This window comes from Eleutherodactylus coqui, chromosome 4 (assembly GCF_035609145.1).
Source record: "Eleutherodactylus coqui strain aEleCoq1 chromosome 4, aEleCoq1.hap1, whole genome shotgun sequence".
In the NCBI taxonomy this organism is placed as follows: Eukaryota; Metazoa; Chordata; class Amphibia; order Anura; family Eleutherodactylidae; genus Eleutherodactylus; species Eleutherodactylus coqui.
The window spans coordinates 256,594,459-256,619,448 of NC_089840.1; the positions used below are offsets into that span (position 1 = coordinate 256,594,459).

Sequence of the window (24,990 nt, forward strand, 5' to 3'; positions counted from 1 at the left end):
CACAGATTTATGAATCTTCCCTTAGGATCCCCATAACGACAGGGCATGCTAGGGTTTGTAGTTCTACAATGAACTGGAAACTAGAGATACACTAGAATAACAAAAAAAAAACCTTTTTGAAAAGTTGCAATTAAATAGAATGCCATAGTTCTAGAACGGAATCCCAAAGCTAAGCACGACATCAGGGCAAACAATAGGCTTCTACTTACCAAAGTCGCATTCTTTCCTCTTGGCAGCGTAATACAGGGTGAGGTGAACTTGTGTCAGAAACGTCTTCCCCATAGCCGTCCCCGGGGTAGCGATAGAGTGGATGTAAATACTGTTTAGGGGCTCCTTCCCCGGGAAAGCATCTGCGTCTGTTTACAGCGACCGGGCCAGAGACTTGTTGCATTAGTAACAGGGAATACCAGCGTCTGCCCTTTATCCGAGCCTGCGCCGTAGCCATGAATAATGAATGCCGTTCTCATCTCATCACTGGAATTCTATTCATTCTATTCAAAGACTTTATAACCAGCGCACCTAGAAGTGCAGACTCAAGGAGGTCATATAACCAGGCGCCGCTGATCCTTCGAACATCAACCATGACAATTGTCAATAAGCAAATGAGATTCACATTGCCTAATCTTTCAGACTAGACTGAGCTCGACTTCTCAAGTCTCACATTCACCCCGCACGGGAGAGTAAGGACGCTTTCAATATAAATGCAGTGGCGTAGCTATAGGGGTCGCAGCGGTTGCAATTGTGACCCGGCCCCTAAGCTAAGGGGGGCCAAGGGCCCTACTCGCCACTTTGTGATGTCTTCTGCATGCCCTCTGTTGACCCAGTGTGCATTACCACGAACTTCTTGTCACTATCCGACGCTCACTCACGTAGCCCGGCAACATCACAGATAACTTGTACTCCCTGTTTCCAGTGCCATCGCGAACTTCCTGTCACCGCCTGGAAACGGGGAGGATGAGTTAGCTCTGATGCAATGTGAGTGGCGTCAGCGGGCGGTGACATTTGTGATGATGCACGGCTGGGTGGACTGATGAGTTATATGGTATTATGGTAAGGGGACATATTTTGGGGCACTGGGACCATGAGGGGACACATTTGGGGCACTATGACCAAAGAAACCACATTTGGGGACACTGACTAAAGGGGTCACACTTGGAGGCACTTATTAATATAAGCGGCCACATTTGGAGGCAGTATTACTAAAGGGGTACATTTGGGGGCACTGTTATTATAAGAGGCCACATTTGTGGGCAGTTTTACTAAGGGGGCTACATTTGGGGGCACTATTCCTTAAAGAAACACATTTGGGGGCACTGTTACTTAAGGTGACACATTTGCGGCACTATTATAAGCGGCCACATTTGGAGGCAGTATTACTAAATGGGACACATTTCGGGACACTATTATTATAAGTGGCCACATTTGGGGGCAGTATTACTAAAAGGGCTACATTTGAGGGCACTGTGATTATAAGAGGCCCCATTTGTGGGCAGTTTTACTAAGGGGGCTACATTTGGGGGCACTATTCCTTAAAGAAACACATTTGAGAGCACTGTTACTAAAGGTGCCACATTTGGGGCATTATTATAAGGGGCCACATTTGGGGGCACTTATTATTATAAGTGGCCACATTTGGGGGCAGTATTACTAAAGGGGCTACATTTAGGGGCACTATTACAAAAAGGGGCACATTTGGGGGCACTGTACTAAAGAGGCCATTTTTGAGGGCACTTATTATTATAAGCCGCCACATATGGGGGCAGTATTACTAAAGGAACTACCTTTGGGTGTGCTACTATATGGGGCCACATTTGGGGGTACTATTACTATGTTGCGCCACTACCATTACTATTGAAGGAATTGTCAGAGTCCGAATTTTTCTTGGAATTGATGCCTGCAAATAATGAAAGATCCTATACTCACCTCTCCTGGGTCCACTCAGCTCCAATCTTGCCAGTGACATTGTCTTTAAAGGTTGCAGTCAGCCTAAGTACGGGACATCACAAGCTGCAGCAGCCAATCACAGAGCTCAGCGTTCATATGTAATTGGCTGCAGCAGCCAGTGACAACCTGTATACATGCTGACTGCAACCTGCAAATATGGTGTCATGGGGAGACCAGAGCTACTGGCACTAGACAAGCGGGGACCTGGGAGAGGTAAGTATAGGATGCTTCATTATTTTTATGAACAGCATCAATTTCCTCTCAAAAAATTATAATTTGTTCAATCCCTTTATTACTATACTGTTATTCACTCACACTATAGCAGTATTTAGTCATGGCATGACGGTATTACTTGGTCATGTTATGGCAGTGTTATCCAATCATGGCTTGGCAGTGTTATCTAGTCCATGTACAGTTAGTCATGGTATGGCAATGCCATCCTATTATGATATGGTGGTAGTATGGAGCATGGGGGGCCCAAACTGAAGTTTTGAACCCCGGCCCATGAGTCTGCAGCTACACCCCTGTATAACTGTTTAATTTCTCCGACTTTAATATTTAAGTCAGGCCTCTTAGTTTGGATTGTTTCCTTCAGTGAAGTTCAATACCTGCAACATACGATGTTTGAAGCCTTATTCCCTAGATCTTGGCAGACGAGCCCTGGTGAAAAAAGAGATGGAAAGTTTAAATTGACAAATGAAAAAATTAATAATAATATATATGCTGAGGAGAATGAATATTTTACTGGTACGGGACTTGCAGCTTATGAACTTTGAATTACCCCTGTAAAAAACGTCTAGATATCGACTGCTGAGAGTTTATTAAAAGGAGTTGGCCGGGATTCCTTATAATAGGCATTCAATGTATGATGAGTGGGGGGTCCGGCCCTCGGGACCCAGCAGAGCAAAGGGGCAGCTAGCGTCACGGACCCTTCATTTTTTACCATGGCACAGTGCCGTAAATATCTGTAAGTGGTGTGGAATATGGAGAGACAACACACAAATAGTAGAGGGTTATTACAAATGATCTCATAAATTGCTTAGTGGCACTCAGATACGGTACAAAAATTTGATATCAATGGAAACAGAAACTCAAAAAGTTTTGTTGCACAACAACATCAAAAATGTTTTCCATGTCAGAAGTGTTCAGTGTAAGCCCCCTTTGTCACTCAACACATATGTGCAACGAGCGGGATACTAGGGATCAGCTAGGGTTAATGGTGACTACAAATCCTGGCTCCCAACTACTTTTCAGGTACAAGGAAAAGGGGGGGAATAATATGTGTAATAGGGAATGATAGCGGTTGTAGTTCGTGGCGCCAGTCTGCATACAGGTAGTTGCACTCCCCCCCTGGCAATGCTACAAAAAAAATTGTAGTTCTGGGGGTTGTGGTCCCATCCCTTGGAAGATGGTGTAGTACATGGTGTAGTGCAGGTGGTCCCTAGTGAGAAGGAGTTGGGGTAAAGGTAAAACTAACTTTTATTCATAGATTCAGGAAAATACGACAGCATCCAATACAGGTCCAATTCCTGTCCACAGCAATTTTGGTGACTGAAGATACTGTCTTTGGAGCAATGCGTCATATCTAACCTGGAGATACCGCTATCTATTCTTGCATCGTGTCTACCCTCGAGATACCACTCTCTATACTTGCATCATGTCTACCCTGGAGATACCACTCTTTGTACTTGTGTTGTGTTTACCCTGGGGATACCACTTTCGATACTTGCATCATGTCTACTCTGGGGATACCGCTCTCTATACTTGTATCATATCTACCTTCGAGATACCGCTCTCTATACTTGAGTCATGTTTACCCTAGAGATACCGGTCTTTATATTTGCTTCGTATCTACTCTAGATTCCACTCTCTATACTTAAAGGGGTTGTCCCGCAAAAGCAAGTGGGGGTATACACTTCTGTATGGCCATATTAATGCACTTTGTAATATACATCGTGTATTAAATATGAGCCATACAGAAGTTATTCACTTACCTGCTCCGTTGCTAGCGTCCTCGTCTCCATGGAGCCGTCTAATTTCAGCGTCTAATCGCCCGATTAGACGCGCTTGCGCAGTCCGGTCTTCTCCCTTCTGAATGGGGCCGCTCGTGCCGGAGAGCTGCTCCTGGTAGCTCCGCCCCGTCACGTGTGCCGATTCCAGCCAATCAGGAGGCTGGAATCGGCAATGGAACGCACAGAGCCCACGGTGCACCATGGGAGAAGACCTGCGGTCCACCGTGGGTGAAGATCCCGGCGGCCATCTTCGCAAGGTAAGTAAGAAGTCACCGGAGCGCGGGGATTCGGGTAAGTACTATCCGTTTTTTTTTTTTAAACCCATGCATCGGGTTTGTCTCGCGCCGAACGGGGGGGCTATTGAAAAAAAAAAAAAACGTTTCGGCGCGGGACAACCCCTTTAAGTCACGTCTACCCTGGGGATACCACTCTCTGTACTTTTGTTGTGTCTACCCTGGAGATACCGCTTTCTATACTTGCATTGTTTTACTTTGGAGATACCGCTCTCTATGCTTGCGTTGTATCTACTCTGGAGATTCCGCTCTCTACATTTGCGTCATGTCTACCCTGGAGATACCCCTCTCTGTACTTGTGTCGTGTCTACCCTGGAGATACCGCTCTCTGTACTTGTGTCATGTCTACCCTGCAGATACCACTCTCTATACTTGTATCGTTTTACTCTGGAGATACCGCTCTCTATACTTGTGTCGTATCTACCCTGAAGATACCACTCTCTATGCTTGCGTCATATCTACCCTGGATATTCCACTCTCTATACTTGCATCATAAATGCCCTGGAGATACAGCTCTCTATACTTGCGTCATATCTACCCTGAAGATACCGCTCTCTATACTTGCGTCGTATCTACCCTGAAGATACCGCTCTCTATACTTGCATCATATCTACCCTGAAGATACCACTCTCTATACTTGCATCGTATCTACCCTGAAGATACCGCACTCTATGCTTGCATCATATCTACCCTGGATATTCCGCTCTCTATACTTGCATCATAAATGACCTGGAGATACCACTCTCTATACTTGCGTCATATCTATTCTGGAGATTCTGCTCTCTATACTTGCGTTGTGTCTACCCTGGAGATATCACTTTCTATACTTGCGTCATATCTACCCTGGATATTCCGCTCTTTATACTTGCATCATATCCACCCTGGAGATACCACTTTCTGTTCTTGCGTCATATCTATCCTGGAGATACCGCTCTCTATACTTGCATCATGTCTACCCTGGAGACACCGCACTCTATACTTGTGTCCAGGGACGTAACTATAGGGCAATGATGGCAAACCTTTTAGAGACCGAGTGCCCAATCTGCAGCCCAAAACCCACTTATTTATCGACAAACGTTTCAGGGGGCTGGGCTTATCACGACGTGTGATTTTTACCTCCGTCATTATAAAAAGGGCAGGGCCGCTTTAAAATAGACAGCATGCAGATTTTTACTGCTTTTTGGATGCTGCAGAATTTGCCATTTAAATTTCCGCTGAGGACATTCTGCAGCATTTCTGCCACGTGTAAACATACCGCAGCGGTAAAAGTGACCCCCCACGGCGGCCCCAGTGGTAATAGTGACCCCCAGCTACTGCAGCCCCAGCGGTAATAGTGACCCACCCACAGTGGCACCAGCGGTAATAGTGACCTACTACAGCAGCCCCAGCAGTAATAGTGACCCGCCCACAGTGGCACCAGCGGTAATAGTGACCTACTACAGCGGCCCCAGCAGTAATAGTGACCCGCCCACAGTGGCACCAGTGGTAATAGTGACCCCTCACAGCGGCCCTAGTATTAATAGTGACCCCCAGAGTAGCCTCCAGTAGTAATAGTGGCATCCCACAGTGGCCCCCAATAGTAGTAGTGACATCCCACCATGGCTCTCAGTAGTAATAGTGACATCCCACCGTGGCCCCCAGTAGTAAGAGTGACATCCGACCGCGTCCCCCAGTAGTAAAGTAGTAATAGTGACATCCCACCGTGGCCCCCAGTAGTATTATTGACATCCCATAGTGGCCCCAGTAGTAATAGTGACATCCGATAGTGGCCCCAGTAGTAATAGTGATACCCCACAGAGCGGCCCCCAGTAGTGATAGTGACATCCCACAGCGGCGTCAGTAGTAATAGTGACATCCCACAGCAGCCCCAGTGGTAATGCTATCACTACTGGGGCCGATATAGGGGACACTATTACTAATAGTATTCCCTATATCAGCCCCAGTAGTAATAGCACCCCCCACCCCCCTGAGACCCATATACTTACCCCTTCCTCCTCTGCTTGGCGCTGCTGCTGATCTTAGGTGCACACTGTGACGTAAGTGTGCTGCCGGATGCCTCCCCCCTGCTCTTGCGGAACCGTGTAGAAGACGTCGGCAGAGGGGGAAGGAGGATCCCGGCCACACACTGACCTCACAATGTGCGTCAGGATCAGCGCCGCTAGCAGCGCTGCTGAGTGAATACCTGCAGGGGAGCCGCGGCCCCAGCTAGTATTCATTAACGTGGTGAGCGGCCGATGGTGGCGCATGCCATAGGTTCGCCACCACTGCTATAGGGGATGCAGTTGCACCCGGGCCCACGAGCCTTAGGGGGCCCATAAGGCTTCTCTTTTCCACATAGGGAGCCCAGTACTATGAATAAACCTTTATAGTTGGGGGCCCTGTTACTAGTTTTGCATTGGGGCCCAGGAGCTTCAAATTACGCCTCTGGTTGCATCATATCTTCCCTCAAGATACCTCTTTCTATACTTGTGTCATATTTTGTACCTTTTCTCGGACTCTGGGAATGTTTCTGTCTCTGAGCTGTTTTCCAGCTTTCCTGTAGATCTTTTCTTTTTCTATCTTTCTCTATCCTCATTCTAATCTTTACTTGTTCTTTCTCACTGCTCTATTAACAAATCTATCTCCAACTCACTGAACTTGCTTCTCTCTTCTTCTGCTCAGTAACAACTGACCTTTCTGGAATCTGGGTGGAGGTATTTATAGATCCTAGGTCCTCCCATGAGCATAGAGATCTGGGAGTAGACAGGGGCCTAGTCAATCCTCTAACTGGGAGTTGTTGGTCCTCCAATCACCAAATCTATTCTACAGAAAATTTCAATTAAAGTAGCATACGTACATTTAAATATACTATACAGTGGTGCCTTGGGTTAAGAGTTTAATTCGTTCCGTGATGGAGCTCCTAACCCATAACACTCGTAAGTCAAATCAATTTTCCCCATTGAAATGAATGGAAAAGCCATTAGTCTGCTCCAGATCGGGAAGCTCTCGCACTGATTTCAATGAGGATGGCGTTGCCCCATTGAAAGCAATAGGACGCCGGCACCCTCACAGTGATTTTTGGGGAAGGGCTTTAAATATAAACCCTTCCCTGAAAATAATCCCTAGCTGTAGTAAAAAAAATATATACTCATCCGTCTGCCGGGGCTCAGGTGCGCCTAGCCGCCGCTTGTTCTCTCTGCACTGCTCTGAAGCTTTTCAGCATGCAGGGATTAAAAATGCAGGGAGAACAAGTGGTGGCTAGACACGCCTGAGCCCTGGCAGCGGCGGACAGGTGGGTATATATTTTTTACTACAGCTAGGGAAGATTTATATTTAAAGCCCTTCCCCAAAAATCACTGCAGGGGTTGCCGGCAGGCCATTGCTTTCAATGGGGCCAGCGGCAGCAGCGGTGGCCCCATTGAGAGCAAGGCTTGTAACTCAAGTTTATGCTCTTACATCAGAGCAAAAATTCGGGAGAGAGCATGCTCTTAACTCAAAAAGCCTGTAAGCTGAGGCACTCTTAACCCAAGGTATCACTGTATACATTCTTTTTTTAGTGACAAGTCTGGGTCACTAACCATGGAGCTTGTAGTCAAGTTCCTGCCTTACTTTCCTACAGGTTCTAGTGCACAGCACATTAACCTTTGGGGAGTCGCACGTACGCTCCATGTAGATGGGTAGGTTCCCTCCGGCTTCCCTCCCCAGATTCTGACATTACGTCTGTTCCCCGAAAGGTTGAAGGTGGATCATCACTAAACACTAAAGAGTCCATGAAGCCATCGCTTTCCATTACAGTTCTCACAAAAAGAACGTCTCCTCGCTTTGTCGCCCAGTTTCAGGGGCGGTAACAACTGCAATCCGTAGGGATAAAGATCGTAAACATTTGCGCAGAATCTTCCACAGACAGCTGCGGGACGTCCAATTTCTTTTAGAGTTTCTGTCTCCATTATTATCAAATTTATGTATCCGAGTGTCATTAAATGAGTAATTAGGGTTTCAAATCGGGAAAATCATTTGTAATAACCCTGTATTTACTCAACCAGATAATAAACAAATACATCACTTATAGCGACAGACGTTGAGTAAATAGTTACTTATAAGATGATTATAATATACAGTTTCAGAAGCACACAGTCCATTAAAAAAATTTTTTAAACACCCCATGGAAAATAAAGGAGTACTGTCTCTTTAAATGTAGAGGATTGTCCCTTAAAAAGCACTTTAATTTTGCTTATGGATGTCCGTACCATGATCTACCTTGGCCAGGGGTTTCGTAACAGAAGAATACTGGATACAAACCCGAAATGTCCCAATGGTCCTAATCGTACATAACCAGAGACAATATCAGAGGACATCACTTGTGATTACTAAAAGTACCTGCACTGTAATCAATATCACTGTGTATAACTAGTATCTGAGGCTACGTTCACACGGGCAAGAACGATATAGGGCCGAGAAACTCTGTTCGTAAGTGCGTTTTGTTCGTATGTCCGAACAAATGCTTGTATAGAGCGGGATCAGAATTGACAAAAGCATTTAAAGCGTTAACAGTTCCGACGAGCGGCGCGGCTTGACGGAACTGCTGCCATTGGGTGTCAGCTGTAAGAAACAGTCTGCACCCAACATTCGGAGGTCCCATATGGCCTCCCACGATAAGATTGTGGGATGCCGTGCGGTTGCCATGGCAGCCGGGAGCCTTCTGAAAGGCCCAGGGCTGCTATGCAGAGTGCCTATTAAGCCATACCTATGGCATGACTTGATAGTCTGCCTGTCCGATTGCTGCAGAGTATGATGTAATGCCATAGCATTACATCATACTGCAGGACAAACTTGTTTGTATCTTGCGACATTCGCAACTCGAACGTTTACAAGTAGGGGACTATAGCAGCCTGCAGACAGCCGGGTCGGATCCGGCTGCGAGAATTCTCGCAGCGGGACCCGACCCGAGCGCCTGCAGAGAGCACCGCGGACTCACCCACTCCCGCAGCTCCGGCTCTTTCATGTGCCGGCTGCAGGGCTGCCGGCGCATGCGCATAGCGGAGTCGGCGGCCGGTGAGTGACATTTCTGTGCGGAGCCCCACACAGAATTAGAGCATGCTGCAGTTTGTTTGCTGTGCGTGCTTTCGCGTGGACAAGCCGCGGCCGTCTGCATAGGATTGCGCGTTGTAATGCAATCCTATGCAGGCGTCCAGGGGCGGAAATTCTGCGGGGAATCCCGCCATGGAATATCCGCCTGTCTGCAGGCGGCTTATCTGTACTCCATTCTGATGGAAGTGATGTTCCAAAGGAAAATAAAGCTATTTAGTAAGACACACATGACTGAACCAATGCTGCAAATATTAGGAGTGACGATACACATTTCCGTATATCATGGAGCCTGTGAAAAGACGTGCCGGCGTCTTTATGCATTTTTTCGCTGTGTTCCGTTTATTATGCATCGGTCGCCACCTTTTGTGCCATCATTACAGATAGCTACCAGCGGTTGTAGCAGCATTGTGCTTAGAATGGGTTGTCGTGTAGATGCCGGGGGCCATTCTCCTTCTGCTTCACCATTTCTATTAAATCTTTGAATAAATACTACAGAATTCACAGTCCCGAAAATGTAAATTTTTGACATATAAGATGCGTTGGTGCGAGAGATGAGCGAGCGTACTCGTCCGAGCTTGATGCTCGTTCGAGTATTAGCGTGTTCGAGATGCTCGTTACTCGAGGCGAGCACCACGCGGTGTTCGAGTTACTTTCACTTTCATCTCTGAGACATTAGCGCGCTTTTCAGGCCAATAGAAAGACATGGAAGGCATTACAACTTCCTCCTGTGACGTTCCAGCCCTATACCACCCCCCTGCAGTGAGTGGCTGGGGAGATCAGGTGTCACCCGAGTATTAAAATCTGCCCCGCTCACGGCTCGCCACAGATGCATTCTGACATAGATCAGGGAAAGTGCTGCTGATGCTGCTATAGGGACAGTGTTAGGTGTTATTTTAGTCTTCAAGAACCCCAATGGTCCTTCTTAGGGCCACATCTGACCGTGTGCAGTACTGTTGAGGCTGCTTTTAGCAGTGTTGCACAATTTTTTTTTTTTTGTATATCGGGCGTGCAGACCATTGCGACCTCAGTCTGCAGTCATTGTACAGAGTATAGGGGCAGTACTGGTGAGGCAGGGACAGTGGGAAAGGTGAAAGAGATATACTGTCTATATAGTCAGTGGGCTTTTTCAAAAAAATTGGGGAAAAATACTATCTTTGGGCTGCCTGTGACCGTCTTCAGTGTACTGCGCGTCTGCTGGGGGTAGAAGTCCTAATTAATACGCAGCAAAGCGTTACAGCAGGCTTGCGCAAAATTGCTTCCTGGCTCTGCTGTGCTCGTTACATCACCACCGTCATAGCGCCAGAGGGAAACAGTATACAATATATACGCTGCATACAGTATCTGTCTGGTGTTTCAGCTCGCCATTTAAACAAATTGAAGCAAAATACTTAAGGCCTACCACTTCCCTTTGGCCACTTGACTGCTTCTGCGCTGTGAATTCCACTAGCTCAGTCATACGCACCTACGTCTCACTACAGGCGTGCGCAAAATTGTTTCCTGGCTCTGCTTTGCGTTCCGTAAGCGAAGTCAGCCTCCAACCACAGGCCAATAAGTGGCACATTTAATTACAGCGTTCTGTTTCTGCTCTACTCGTAATACACCATGCTGAGGGGTAGGGGTAGGCCTAGAGGACGTGGACGAGGGCGAGGACGCGGAGGCCCAAGTCAGGGTGTGGGCACAGGCCGAGCTCCTGATCCAGGTGTATCGCAGCCGACTGCTGCGGGATTAGGAGAGAGGCAAGTTTCAGGGGTCCCCAGATTCATCTCACAATTAATGGGTCCACGCGGTAGACCTTTATTAGAAAATGAGCAGTGTGAGCAGGTCCTGTCGTGGATGGCAGAAAGTGCATCCAGCAATCTATCGACCACCCAGTCTTCTACGCCGTCCACAGCTGCAACTGTGAATCCTCTGGCTGCTGCTCCTCCTTCCTCCCAGCCTCCTCACTCCATGAAAATGACACATTCTGAGGAGCAGGCAGACTCCCAGGAACTGTTCTCGGGCCCCTGCCCAGATTGGGCAGCAATGGTTCTTCTCCCGCCAGAGGAGTTTATCGTGACCGATGCCCAACCTTTGGAAAGATCCCGGGCTCTGGGGGATGAGGCTGCGGACTTCTGGCAACTGTCTCAAGAGCTTTCAGTGGGTGAGGAGGACGATGAGACACAGTTGTCTATCAGTGAGGTAGTAGTAAGGGCAGTAAGTCCGAGTGAGGAGCGCACAGAGGATTCGGAGGAAGAGCAGCTGGACGATGAGGTGACTGACCCCACCTGGTTTGCTAAGCCTACTGAGGACAGGTCTTCAGAGGGGGAGGCAAGTGCAGCAGCAGGGCAGGTTGGAAGAGGCAGTGCGGTGGCCAGGGGTAGAGGCAGGGCAAGACCGAATAATCCACCAACTGTTTCCCAAAGCGCCCCCTCGCGCCATGCCACCCTGCAGAGGCCGATGTGCTCAAAGGTGTGGAAGTTTTTCACTGAGAGTGCAGATGACCGACGAACTGTGGTGTGCAAGGTTTCTCGCACCAAGATCAGCCGGGGAGCCACCACCACCAGCCTCACCACCCCCAGCATGCGCAGGCATATGATGGCCAAGCACCCCACAAGGTGGGACGAAGGCCATTCACCGCCTCCGGTTTGCACCACTGACTCTCCCCCTGTGCCCCAACCTGCCACTGAGATCCAACCCCCCTCTCAGGACACAGGCACGATCGTCTCCCGGCCTGCACCCACACCCTCACCTCCGCTGTCCTCGGCCCCATCCAGCAATGTCTCTCAGCGCAGCGTCCAGCCGTCGATAGCGCAACTGTTTGAGCGCAAGCGCAAGTACGCCGCCACGCACCCGCACGCTCAAGTGTTAAACGTGCACATAGCCAAATTGATCAGCCTGGAGATGCTGCCGTATAGGCTTGTGGAAACGGAGGCTTTCAAAAGCATGATGGCAGCAGCGGCCCCGCGCTACTCGGTTCCCAGTCGCCACTACTTTTCCCGATGTGCCGTCCCAGCCCTGCACGACCACGTCTCCCGCAACATTGTACGCGCCCTCACCAACGCGGTTACTGCCAAGGTCCACTTAACAACGGACACGTGGACAAGCACAGGCGGGCAGGGCCACTATACTTCCCTGACGGCACATTGGGTGAATTTAGTGGAGGCTGGGACCGAGTCAGAGCCTGGGACCGCTCACGTCCTACCCACCCCCAGAATTGCGGGCCCCAGCTCGGTGGTGGTATCTGCGGCGGTGTATGCTTCCTCCACTAAACCACCCTCCTCCTCCTCCTACGCAACCTCTGTCTCGCAATCAAGATGTGTCAGCAGCAGCACGTCGCCAGCAGTCGGTGTCGCGCGGCGTGGCAGCACAGCGGTGGCCAAGCGTCAGCAGGCCATGCTGAAACTACTCAGCTTAGGAGAGAAGAGGCACACGGCCCAAGAACTGCTGCAGGGTCTGACAGAGCAGACCGACCGCTGGCTTTCACCGCTGAGCCTCCAACCGGGCATGGTCGTGTGTGACAACGGCCGTAACCTAGTGGCGGCTCTGCAGCTCAGCAGCCTCACGCACAGGCCATGCCTGGCCCACGTCTTTAATTTGGTGGTTCAGAGCTTTCTGAAAAGCTACCCACGCTTGTCAGACCTGCTCGGAAAGGTGCGCCGGCTCAGCGCACATTTCCGCAAGTCCAAGACGGACGCTGCCACCCTGCGGACCTTGCAACATCGGTTTAATCTGCCAGTGCACCGACTGCTGTGCGAAGTGCCCACATGGTGGAACTCTACGCTCCACATGTTGGCCAGGCTCTATGAGCAGCGTAGAGCTATAGTGGAATACCCACTCCAACATGGGCGGCGTAGTGGGAGTCAGCCTCCTCAATTCTTTACAGAAGAGTGGGCCTGGTTGGCAGACATCTGCCAGGTCCTTGGAAACTTTGAGGAGTCTACCCAGATGGTGAGCGGCGATGCTGCAATCATTAGCGTCACCATTCCTCTGCTATGCCTCTTGAGAAGTTCACTGCAAAGCATAAAGGCAGACGCTTTGCGCTCGGAAACGGAGGCGGGGGAAGACAGTATGTTGCTGAATAGTCAGAGCACCCTCATGTCTCACCCTCATTTCTCAGCGTGTTGAGGAGGAGGAGGGGGAGGAGCATGAGGAGGAGGGGGAAGATACAGCTTGGCCCACTGCTGAGGGTACCCATGCTGCTTGCCTGTCATCCTTTCAGCGTGTATGGTCTGAGGAGGAGGAGGAGGAGGATCCTGAAAGTGATCTTCCTAGTGAGGACAGCCATGTGTTGCGTACAGGTACCCTGGCACACATGGCGGACTTCATGTTAGGATGCCTTTCTCGTGACCTTCGCGTTACACGCATTCTGGCCACTACGGATTACTGGGTGTACACACTGCTCGACCCACGGTATAGGGAGAACCTTTGCACTCTCATACCCGAAGAGGAAAGAGGTTCGAGAGTGATGCTATACCACAGGACCTTGGCGGACAAACTGATGGTAAAATTCCCATCCAACAGCGCTAGTGGCAGAAGGCGCAGTTCCGAGGGCCAGGTAGCAGGGGAGGCGCGGAGATCAGGCAGCATGTACAGCGCTGGCAGGGGAACACTGTCTAAGGCCTTTGCCAGCTTTATGGCTCCCCAGCAAGACTGTGTCACCGCTCCCCAGTCAAGGCTGAGTCGGCGGGAGCACTGTAAAAGGATGGTGAGGGAGTACGTAGCCGATCGCACGACCGTCCTCCGTGACGCCTCTGCTCCCTACAACTACTGGGTGTCGAAGCTGGACACGTGGCCTGAACTCGCGCTGTATGCCCTGGAGGTGCTTGCTTGTCCTGCGGCTAGTGTCTTGTCAGAGAGGGTGTTTAGTGCGGCTGGGGGAATCATCACGGATAAGCGTACCCGCCTGTCAACTGACAGTGCCGACAGGCTTACACTCATAAAGATGAGCAAAGCCTGGATTTCCCCAGACTTCTCTTCTCCACCAGCGGACAGCAGCGATACGTAAACAATACGTAGGCTGTACCCGCGGATGGAAGCATCGTTCTCTATCACCATAAAAAATGGGGACCTTTTAGCTTCATCAATCTGTGTATTATATTCAGCCTCCTCCTCCTCCTGCTCGTCCTCCTGAAACCTCACGTAATCACGCCGAACGGGCAATTTTTCTTAGGCCCACAAGGCTCAGTCATATGACTTTTGTAAACAATGTTTATACGTTTCAATTCTCATTAAGGCGTTGAAACTTGCACCTGAACCAATTTTTATTTTAACTGGGCTGCCTCCAGGCCTAGTTACAAATTAAGCCACATTAACCAAAGCGATTAATGGGTTTCACCTGCCCTCTTGGTTGGGCATGGGCAATTTTTCTGAGGTACATTAGTACTGTTGGTACACCAATTTTTTTGGGCCCTCGCCTACAGTGTAATCCTACTAATTTTTATGGGCTTCGCCTGCACTCATGCTACAGCAAGGTGTGTGGGGTTGGCCCACACTTTTGCTACATAAATGTAACTGGGGCCTTGTCTATACTGCAACTACTGAAATGTGAAAGAGACTGTTATCTCCCCAAACTGCTGCAACGGGAATGTTACTGTGGCCTGTCTTGACTGCTACTATTACTGAAATGGAACTAATACTGTGCTCCCCCTATACTGCTGCTTCGGAATTGTTACTGGGGCCTGTCTGGACTGCTACTACTACTGAAATGGAACTAATACTGTGCTCCCCCTATAATGCTGCTAGTGATATGTTACTGGGGCCTGCCCCTAATGCTACCGCTGAAATGTTACTAATTCTGGGCTCTGCCTATACCGCTGCTAATGCTATGTCACTGGGGTGTGGAAACGGCGGCTTCCCAAAGACATGATGGTGGCGAGGCCATTTCCCACTAACGCGGTTACTGTTAAGGTGCATATAACCACGGACATGTGGAGAGGACACGTAGTGCCTCAAAAACATCCCCCTCCTCCTCCAACAAAGAAAACATTCTTGCCAAATACCTTTGCATTGGTCCGTCTGGTGGCAGTCCAAGAATTTCACCTTTACCGATACAACAAGAGAGCCCACCCACCATCCCCCCGCCACGGCCCACTTAATCCTGGCCACATTCCGAAAACCAACTAAATAAAACCGCGCTACTAGGTCCGCAGTCGCCAACACATTCCCACCAACGCGGTTACTGTTAAGGTACATATTACCACTCTGACTGGGGCATGCACTGTGGGCCGAAGCACACCTGTATTGTATGTGACGTTAGCTCTGCTGAGCAGGGCACTGCAATGGGATACGTTTATGTACCGCCGATGGGTTCCAGGGAGCTACCCATGCTGTGGGTCCACAGGAACTTCACATTAGGGATTTGTACCTGCCAGTGTCTATGTATTAAAAACCCCGGTCAGACTGGGGCATGCAGTGTGGGCCGAAGACCACCTGCATTTAATCGGACGTTACCTCAGCTGTGATGGGCAATGCAATGGGATATATTTATGTACCGCCGGTGGCTTCCTGGGACCCACCCATGCTGTCGGTCCGCACGGACTTCACAATAGGGAGTTGTACCTGCCTGTGTCTACTTATAAAAAACCCCAGTCTGACTGGGGCATGCAGTGTGGGCCGAAGCCCACCTGCATTTAATCTGACGTTAGCTTTGCTGTCCAGGGCACTGCAATGGGATATATTTATGTACCGCCGGTGGCTTCCTGGGACCCACCCATGCTGTCAGTCCACACAGAGTTGTAACTGCATGTGTCTACTTATAAAGAACCCCAGTCTGACGGGGGCATGCAGTGTGGGCCGAAGCCCATCTGCATTAAACCTCACGTTACCTCAGCTGTGCTGGGCACTGCAATGGGATTTATTTATGTACCGCCGGTGGGTTCCAGGGAGCCACCCATGCTGTGGGTCCACAGGGACTTCACATTAGGGATTTGTACCAGCCAGTGTCTATGTATTAAAAACCCCAGTCAGACTGGGGCATGCAGTGTGGGCGGAAGACCACCTGCATTTAATCGGACGTTACCTCAGCTGTCCAGGGCACTGCAATGGGATACATTTATGTACAGCCGGTGGGTTCCAGGGAGCCACCCATGCTTTGGGTGCACACGGAATTCCCATTGCGGAGTTGTACCTGCCTGTGACTATTTATAAAAAAACGCGGTCTGACTGGGGCATGCAGACACCTTGACAGAATGAATAGTGTGTGACACATGGGTTCCCCATTGCTATGCCCACGTGTGCAGCTCCTGATGGAGGTGGCACAGGATTGGATTTCTCATTGCTTCTGTACAGCATTGTGGGCTATTGCCCCGCACCTTTTAAAGAGGGTCGCTGCCTGGCCCTGCCAACCCTCTGCAGTGTGTGCCTCCGGTTCCTCCTCATGGCAGACGCACTTATAAATAGACATGAGGGTGGTGTGGCTATGAGGCCAGCGTGTGGCATGAGGGCAGCTGAAGGCTGCGCAGGGACACTTTGGTGTGCGCTGTGGACACTGGGTCGTGCGGGGGGGTAGCATGTAACCCAGGAGAAGTGGCAGCGGAGTGTCATGCAGGCAGTGATTGTGCTTTGTTGGAGGTAGTGTGGTGCTTAGCTAAGGTATGCCTTGCTAATGAGGGTTTTTCAGAAGTAAAAATTGTTGGGGGGGGGGGCACTCTTGCCGCTATTGTGGCTTAATAGTGGGACCTGGGAACTTGAGATGCAGCCCAACATGTAGCCCCTCGCCTGCCCTATCCGTTTCTGTGTCGTTTCCAGCACTTTCTTGGATTTTGCAGATTTTCACAAATGAAAACCTTAGCGAGCATCGGCGATATACAAAAATGCTCGGGTCGCCCATTGACTTCAATGGGGTTCGTTACTCAAAACGAGCCCTCGAGCATCGCGGAAAGTTCAACTCGAGCAACGAGCACCTGAGCATTTTGGTGCTCGCTCATCTCTAGTTGGTACTCAACAGTTAGCATGTAAGGAGCTGTTATACTGTCATATATAAAAAATAATTTTTATTTGTATAGCGCCAACATATTCCGCAGCGCTTACAAAGACAGGGGGATACAGAAGGACAAAAGTACAAAAATTGCAGAACCACGGTTACATAGTAATCAGTTGATGGAAACAATAGGGGTGAGGATCCTGCTCCAACGAGCTTACATACTACAAGTATTGGGGTGATACAGAAGGTAAATGGCTGGAGATGTGCAAGGTATGGTGAGGTGGAGAGTGAGGGATGCTGTACTCATAGGCAATGGTCAGACATTTAGCTGTGTGACGGCAGAATCGGTATACCTGCAGGGGTAGTTGAAAGCAAATTGACAGAATGATCTGCAAAGATGAATTCAGATGACTTTAACCCCTTAAGGACACTTTCAAAATATTGTAACTCTTTTATTTTGCCGTCAACATAGCTGTTTGAGGGTTTGCTTTTTGCGAGACGAGTTGTCTTTTTCAATGATACTATATAGTATAGCAAATAATGTACTGAAAAACATTTTAAAAAATTCCAAGTGAAGTGAATTGGGGTAAACCGGGGGAAAAAAAGCTATTTCGTCATCTTTGTGGGAGTATTGCTTTTACGGAATTAAAAATGCTGCAAAAATGAAATAACTTTATTGTGTGGGTCGGTACTATTACAGGTATAACTATTACATTATTATGATTTTTAATTATAAATATGGGTAAAGGTGTTTTTTAAAGAATTACCTGTTGTTTTTTCTAATAATTACAGTTTTTTTCACTTATTTTTCCTTTTTTTCAGTACCCACAGGCCATTTGAACTTGCAATCATTTGATTACTCATTCAGTATAATGTAATACCATAGTAGGGCCTCTGATCAGAGCATGTAAATGCTGCTGCAAATTATGGCAACAGTATTTAAAGGGTGTACTGACTGAAACCATTGTTGGCAAGTGTTGGGTTTTAGAAACAGCTGGTCCCCAACTTGTATGTAGCAGGATCGGCTCCATACAACCCTTGATGCTGGAGGACGTACGTGTACACCCAGAAGCAACAAGGGGTTGATAGAACATCACTAAGGACTATTAGTTACTCATGGAGAATCATACTATACTAATAACACACCAATCACTACTAGGAGAATGAGGGAAAGGCATCTGTCCAGGGTGCAGTACCTTCATCTGTCTGTGGGGGCAGAGTATGTTGCTCTGTAACTCAATAGACAGGAGTGATCATGCAGCCAGTACCAATCTTAGATGACACCCTCAGCAAAGTTTTTTGGGGCTCCTCCATCATCATCAGAAAAATCTATATATATTAAGGCGAAAGCCCTCACTCACTCACTGACTCGCCACTAATTCTCTAACTTCCCGATGTCGTACAAACATGAAATTTGGCACAACTTTTCTTTAGGTTCTAAATAGGAAAAGTAAAGGGTTCACAACTTGATAATAATAATCTTTACTTGTATAGCGCCAACTTATTCTGCAGTGCTTTCAAGCATGGGAGAAATGCAAACAATACTACAATTACAGATACAATTGGTTTGAAACAAATGGGGTGGGGGTGGTACAGGAGGTATAAGGGGGGGGGAGCGAGGCATGGGGAACACAGGCAGTAGGGGATTTCATGTGGAAATCAGTTATTGGAAAGCAAACAGGGTGGGACGGTAGGAGGTGCAGGGGTAGAGGTCGTATGTGATGGAAGGCAGGGTGGAAGCTATGGGGAGCCATAGGGAGGAGCGGGGGACTAGGTAAGGGTATTTGGTATGCCTCCCTTAAGAGGTGCGTCAATGCTAAATGCAAAAGTAAGTGAACCCTTATGTAATGTACCTAATCTAATTCTCTAACTTCCCGACGTCGTAGAAACTTGAAATTCGGCACAACAATTCTTTAGGTGATAAATAGGAAAAGTAAAGAGGTCACAACTAGAGATGAGCGAGTATACTCGCTAAAGGCAATTGCTCAAGCGAGCATTGCCTTTAGCGAGTATCTCCCCACTCAAGACTGAAGGTTCGGGTGCCGGCTGCGGGCAGGGAGCTGCGGGGGAGAGCGGGGCGGAAAGGAGGGGAGATCTCTCTCTCCCTCTCTCCCCCTGCTCCCTCCTGCTGACTGCCGCTACTCACTGCTCCCCCGCTCCGGCACCCGAACCTTCAGTCTCGAGCGGGGAGATACTCGCTAAAGGCAATGCTCGCCCGAGCAATTGCCTTTAGCGAGTATACTCGCTCATCTCTAGTCACAACTTGATTAATCAATGCTAATTGCAAAAGTATGTACACCCCTATGTTAAGTAACTTCCCGGTGTAGATCAAATTTGGCAGGAGCATTCTTTACATCCTAAATAGGAAACGTAACGTGGTCGCAACTTGATTATTCAGTGCTAAGTGCAAATGTAAGCGACCCCCTATGTAATGTAACTTACAGGTGTTGTACAAATGTAAAATTTGGCACAACCATTCTTTAGGTTCTAAATAGGAAAATTAAAGGGGTCACAACTTGATTATTTAATTCTACGTACGAAAGTAAATCACCCCCTATGTTATATAACTAATAACACACATCTGAACCGCGCAAACATGAAATTTGACACGATCATTCTTTACGTCTTAATAGGAAAATGTCAGGACCGGCAGCTCGCAGGGCTGCTCTGTGCTCACACCGCTGGCTCTATTACCCGGACTGCAGTAGTGCAGTGCAGGGGAGCCCCTGACCTCCCCTGGCCACCGTAATCCTGTGTGCCACCGGGTTTCTAATGATGCAGTGGGTGCTGCCCCGCGCTGCGTCCCCATCACCATGATGACCAGGCGCACGTCCTTAGTCTCAGTCTCTCCAGCTAAGCTGGGGGCGGGTTCTCCTGTGCCTCGGTGATCGACTTGCTGCTGTCTGGCTACCCTCCCCAATCAGCTGTTGCGGTGGGAGTCCTGACAGCATTTTAACGTTCCTGTTGCTTCCAGCAGTTGCCAGTGTTAGTTTGGTCTCCTGCTACACTCGCGTCCTTGGTCTTGCCTGATTCCCTGTTTTTGACGTATTGCTTTTGACCCTGGCTTCGCCTTCGCCTGATCCCTGGTACCGCGTATTCTTCTGTTGCCGACCCAGACATCCTGACTTGCCTCTGTGTTTGTTTGTCTCTGTTTGTAAGTCTCACCCCTTCGCCCGCTTCCCTAGTGAGTATAGGGATCGTTGCCCAGTTGTCACCCTGGGGCCTAGCCCAGCGGGGCAAGTAGGTAGGGACAGTGGGCTGCGAGCAGCTTTCAGGGACTACCAATACCCGGACCCCAGTTCCCTGACAGAAAAGTAAAGGAGTTGCAACTTCAATATTTAATTCTAAGCATGAAAAACGTTGAAAATCTGGAATACATGAGAGAGTTCTTTTCTCAGAAGCCATAAACCTACGGAAATGATTTGTATGCTGAGGAGAATCTATCTCAGCTCTATGTGTATATACTAAGGTGAATCTACCTTACCTCTATGTGTATATACTGAGGAGATTCTACCTCACCTCTATGTGTATATACTGAGGAGATTCTACCTCACCTTTGTGTGTATATACTGAGGAGATTCTACCTCACCTCTGTGTGTATATACTGAGGAGAATCTACCTCACCTCTATGTGTATATACTGAGGAGATTCTACCTCACCTCTATGTGTATATACTGAGGAGATTCTACCTCACCTCTATGTGTATATACTGAGGAGATTCTACCTCACCTCTATGTGTATATACTGAGGAGATTCTACCTCACCTCTATGTGTATATACAGAGGAGAATCTACCTCACCTCTATGTGTATATACTGAGGAGAATCTACCTCACCTCTATGTGTATATACTGAGGAGATTCTACCTCACCTCTGTGTGTATATACTAAGGAGAATCTACCTCACCTCTATGTGTATATACTGAGGAGAATCTACCTCACCTCTCTGTGTATATACTGAGGAGAATCTACCTCACCTCTATATTTATATATGGAGGAGAATCTAACGCTCCTTTATGTGCATATAGTGAGGAGAATCTACCTCACCTCTATGTGTATATACCGAGGAGAATCTAATGCTTCTCTACATATATATATTGAGGAGAATCTATCTCACTTCTATCTGTATACACTGAGGAGAATCTACCTCATGTCTATGTGTATATACTAAGGAGAATCTAACTGACTTCTGTGTGCATATACTGAGGAGAATCTACCACACCTCTATGTGTATATACCTATGAGAATCTACCTCACCTCTATGTGTATATACTGAGGAGAATCTACCTCACCTCTATGTGTATATACTAATGAGAATCTAACTCACCTCTTTGTGTATATACTGAGGAGAATCTACCTCACCTCTCTGTGTATATACTGAGGAGAATCTACCTCACCTCTATATTTATATATGGAGGAGAATCTAACGCTCCTTTATGTGCATATAGTGAGGAGAATCTACCTCACCTCTATGTGTATATACCGAGGAGAATCTAATGCTTCTCTACATATATATATTGAGGAGAATCTATCTCACTTCTATCTGTATACACTGAGGAGAATCTACCTCATGTCTATGTGTATATACTAAGGAGAATCTAACTGACTTCTGTGTGCATATACTGAGGAGAATCTACCACACCTCTATGTGTATATACCTATGAGAATCTACCTCACCTCTATGTGTATATACTGAGGAGAATCTACCTCACCTCTATGTGTATATACTAATGAGAATCTAACTCACCTCTTTGTGTATATACTGAGGAGAATCTACCTCACCTCTATACATAGGCTAGTAATTAATAGGAAATTATAGTACCAGTGTTTCTGGTGGCGCAATGCGCCACACAGCTCTGCTACATGACACATTCATTATGATCCCCACACATCACATCACACACAAAGCTCTACTACTTGCATCTTGATTCCCAAACAAGAAAAACACAGCTTGGCTCCTCCTACAGCAGTGACGTCACCAGAGGTCCTTTAGCTCACTGGATCTTTGTGGTGGAGGTAGCTCGTGTCTTCTGTCAGGACTGCTGAGTTGTGTCTGAGATAATAACGGCTTAGTTGTATTCTCATTGTGTTATTTTGGTCCTCCCCTTTTTAAGAGCCCTAAGTGTATTGTTCTTCTGTCAGTCAGGCTCTGTATTTTATATATGTTGCAGGACCTGCGAAGACATCACTGGGGTGGGGGCAGAGTGATGATGTCGCCAGGGGCTGAGCATGAGAAGCACTCACATACTCACTGACAAGTGGTCGATAGTTTGATACTGGGGAGAATCTACTTTACCTCTGTGTGTATATACTAATGAGAATCTAACTGACCTCTGTGTGCATATACTAAGCAGAATATACCCCACCTCTATGTGTATATACTGAGGATAATATAACTGATCTCTGCTTGTATATACTAAAAAAAATCTACCTGACCTCTATGTGCATATACTGAAAGGCTGTAAAGTACACAAGGAAGTGACCATGGACCACAGGGATGGAGCATGCCTTTAATGCTAATAAGAGGCTGCAACCTCCAGTCTGGGGGTAAATTTGAACAAAAAGGGGCATTACCTTTAAGGATAAAAAGTGAGGAGAATGGGAGGGGTGGCACATTCTGCAGAGGGACATCGGTACATGCAGTCTGGGGAGCATCTAACACTCCTCTATGTGTATACATATTCTATTCGTCAGTTCCTCTGAAGTACCCACGACTTCATAAAATTTCCGGGCGAACAACAGAAAAACACCTGTACCAAGTTAACTCGAGCGAAGGCGGGTATATAAGCTAGTAATATATATTGGACAGGCAGGTCGTCTGTATTCTGCTTGTGCAGAAAACAGCAAGATAGCAGCATACACATGCCAGAACAGCTCTTTGATAAAATACTGCACCAGTACCAAGATCATAAACTAAATTCAGCAGATGAACTGAACCAAGCTTACTACATGAATACAATAGCAGCACCAAGCTTATAACAGATATACAATACCAGAACCAAGATCAGTACGTACAGTTCCAGTACCAAACGTATAACAAAAATACAGCACCAGAGCCAACCTCAGTACATAAATCCTGCCCTAGAGCCAAGCTCAGTACACAAATTCAGTACTAGATCAAAGTTTATAACATAAGTACAGCACCAGAACCAAGCTCAGTAAAGAAATGCAGCGCCAGAACTAAGCTCAGAACATAAGTGCTGTACTAGAACCAAGCTCACAACATAAATACAAAACCAGAACTAAGCTCAGTACATAAATACAGTACCAGATCGAAGCTCATAACATAAATACAACACGAGAACCAAACGCATTGTTATATGGGTATGCGTACCTTATACGTGACGCCACTAATTTCAAAACACCATGTATTATATGGTAATGCCAAACTCATTAGATTGAGAGGTGCTCTTTTTAGTTGCTCTCTATTTGAGCTCATAGATGCAGGGTACCAAGTGTGCTATCCCCCTCAGGTATCCATACCTTAATAGAGAATATGGCTGAAACTCTCCAGACCAGGCAGTCCCTTTATTTCAGTGCGTTAAAAGAAAAAAAACATATTCAGCTCTGCTACATCTGTAAATTAAAATACCAGAAAAGGAAATGCATGTGAGATTAAGTAACCAAGCAGAACAGGAGAGTAATAAACAAGGAGTGTGTACAGTGCAGACAAATCTTCGTGTCTCGCTCCATAGACAAATTAGCAGCCAAGGGGGGATCCTCTCTTCGTAGAAGAAACATTGATAAATGGGGACCATTCAGTTTAACCCCTTAACGACGGCCCCATCGGGAAACTACGTCCTCAGAAAGTGGGCCTAAATCCTAGAGGACGTAGTTTTATGCATCCTCTTTGGATTAATGCCCACTTGCCTGAGGACGTGACAGCTCCATGCTGTCGGTGCCCGCAGGTAGCCGACAGCATGGAGCTGTCATCCCAGGATGCGGGCAGTCCCCCCCGGCATTGCGATCGGCGCTAGCCAATGGCTAGCGCCGATCGCAAAAAAGTAAAGAAAACTGTCAAAAAAGTTAGTTCTTCAGCTGCCCTGCTGGATCGGCTCCACCAGGGCAGCTGAAATTACTTACCCGGCTTGTCGGCGGTGTCCCACGGAGATCTCGTCCTCCCGGACCCGCCGGCGGCCTTCTGCGCATGCGCGCCAGACGATGACGTCACGCGCATGCGCAGAAGCCCGGGAGCCCCCGGCAAATTTAAAATCTCCTGGCTCCCGGCTCCTGAAGGTAGCCGGGAGCCAGGAGGTGTTACCGGGGACCGCTGTGAGTGGTCCCCGGGCCCGCGATCGCCGCTATCGATCAGATAGCGGCGATCGCGAAAAAGTTGAAAAAGTAAAAAAAAAGTAAGGTTTCACCTCCCCTCATGGATCGGATCCATGAGGGGAGGTGAAAATACTCACCCCCGGTCCTCTGCGATGTCCCGATGTCCCGGGACCCGAAATCCCGGTCTGCGCATGCGCGCCCGATGATTGACATCGGGCGCGTGCACAGAGGGGCTCGAGCCCCGGGAAATTCAAAATCCCTCTGCTCTTGGCTGCCATGTGTAGCCAAGAGCAGAGGGATGTCACTGGGGACATGATCACTGTCATCCAATGGATGACAGTGATCATTTAAAGTAAAAAAAAAAGTGCAAAAAGTTAAAAAATAAAAATAAAAAAGGGGTAAAAAGTAAAAAAAAAAAGTGCAAAAAGTTAAATAAAAAAAGTTTTAAAAAGTTTAAAAAACTTGCGTTTCATCTCCCCCCACGGATCATATCCGTGAGGGAGGA

General features: G+C 47.9%; 1 long non-coding RNA gene across 1 annotated transcript; it reads right to left on the bottom strand.

Moving 5' to 3' along the window:
• Positions 1-404: 404 nt before the first annotated feature.
• On the bottom strand, positions 405-23,743 carry LOC136624924 (uncharacterized). Its single transcript, XR_010792491.1, has 3 exons — positions 23,697-23,743; positions 2,553-2,604; positions 405-430 (listed from the first exon to the last, which is right to left on the bottom strand). It is a non-coding gene; the product is annotated as an uncharacterized lncRNA (long non-coding RNA).
• Between the last annotated feature and the right edge of the window lie 1,247 nt (positions 23,744-24,990).